Source organism: Gossypium arboreum, chromosome 5 (genome assembly GCF_025698485.1).
Source record: "Gossypium arboreum isolate Shixiya-1 chromosome 5, ASM2569848v2, whole genome shotgun sequence".
Lineage (NCBI taxonomy): Eukaryota > Viridiplantae > Streptophyta > Magnoliopsida > Malvales > Malvaceae > Gossypium > Gossypium arboreum.
In genome coordinates, this window is record NC_069074.1 from 48884432 (window position 1) to 48886363 (window position 1932).

The 1932-nt window shown below is 34.8% G+C and overlaps 1 non-coding gene across 1 annotated transcript; it reads right to left on the bottom strand.

Moving 5' to 3' along the window:
- Positions 1-1622: 1622 nt before the first annotated feature.
- On the bottom strand, positions 1623-1729 carry LOC128293532 (small nucleolar RNA R71). The gene has a single exon (XR_008283713.1). It is a non-coding gene; the product is annotated as a small nucleolar RNA R71 (small nucleolar RNA).
- Positions 1730-1932: the final 203 nt, after the last annotated feature.

Sequence of the window (1932 nt, forward strand, 5' to 3'; positions counted from 1 at the left end):
GGAGTAGGAAGTAAGGAATTACTCAAGGGAAGCCGATTGGTCCATCTTAAAAGTCAGATTCATCATCAGGACTGAAGATCACCCTTCAATTTCCATTCAGAGGTTTTGGGTTTTCTTTATGTTTTGTATTCATTATTCTTCTGAGATGTTTTCATTTATAATTATGAACTAAACCCCTTAAATACCTAAGGGGAATGAAACCTAAGGCAGATCTTGTTATTATTATCTGAATTGTATGATAAATATTTGACTTGTTCTTAATTATGTTTTCTTAATTCTTGTTTTAATATTCCAGAAAATTGATTCAAGTTAATGCTCTTATTCAGAGGTGGAAAAGACCCTGTCTAAGAGTAAATTTGTCGTAATTAAGTGAAGTTGATTGCATGCCTAAAGATAGGGTGAAACCTAATAAGGGGATCTATAGATCGAGTTAATGCAACACTAGGGTGTTAATTAGAAAGAGATTTCAATTAAATCAACCTAGGGTTAGACGTTATTAGTTTCGAGAAAGATAATAATATAACTTAGGGATTTTTAGGATCAAGTCAAATGAATAAATCTTCTGATTTAGAGTCAAATAGTCAAATAACAAGTAAAGTCTAGGTGGATTTTTCCTTGGGTATTGCCTTAATCAATCGAATTTTCCCAAAAGCTTTTCCCCAATTTCTCTCTGTGCACTCTTAGTTTAGTTAATTAGTTTAGATAAACAAATCCCTTAATTTTTAGGCTAAATAATAAAAAGAAAGTAATTACTAGTACTCTTGGTTCCTTTGGGTTCGACAATTCGGTTTTGCTAAAGCTATACTACTGTTCAATAGGTACACTTGTGTTCATCGTGATAATAGTTAGTTTCAAGAATGATTAATTATAAAATCTTAAAACCTATCATGAATATCACGTAGCAAGTTTTTGGCGCCGTTGCCGGGGAACTAGGATATTAGGAACACTCTATTTTTATTACTTTAGCCATTCTACTTTATTTGCAATTTAAATTTTTATTTTCTTTTCTAATTTTTCTTTTATTCGTTCGTGGCAGGTTTTTATAGTGTATGACTAGAAGAAACCCGTCGGGACCATTACTGTTTGATAGTGAGATCGATCACACAGTTCGCAGAAACCAAAGAGAAATAAAGCGAAGCTTACGATACATAGAGAAAGAGAAAGAGGACGATACTTCAACTACAACCGAGGAGATGACTGAAAACCAAGAAAATTCGCTACCTCCTGCAATTGCTGCTAATCAGAATCTTGCTCAACGTACTATGTACGGTTATGCTAAATTATTTTTTATAGGAAATGAATCGAGCATAGTTAAGCCTATTGTTGCTGTAAATAATTTTGAACTGAAACCTAACACCATTAAAATGATCCAATAGTTTGTTCAGTTTGATGGTTTGCAGGACGAGGATCCCAACGCTCACTTGGAAAATTTCTTAGAGTTTTACGACACTTTTAAAATCAATGGCATTTCTAATCATGCCATTCGCCTTCGGTTGTTTCCCTTTTCGTTGAGGTATAAGGCTAAACAATGGTGGAACTCGTTACCACGAGGGTCAATCACTACTTGGGAACAAATGATCGAAAAGTTTTTATTAAAATATTTTTCGCTAGCTAAAACAGCCAAATTATGTAATGATATCTCCTCTTTTGTGCATATGGATTTAGAAACACTCTACGATGCATGGGAGAGATACAAGGATCTGTTGAGAAGGTGCCCTCACCATGGGTTGCCACTCTGGCTACAGGTTCAAACATTTCACAATGGCCTAAATCCTTCGACTCGACAGATGATCGACGTAGCCGCTGGCAGAACTATCAATAATAAGACATCTGAGGATGCTTATGAATTTATAGAAGAGATGCCACTGAATAATTATCAGTGGCAAGTCATGAGGACAAAGCCAACTAAAATAGTCAGTGTTTTTAACGCTG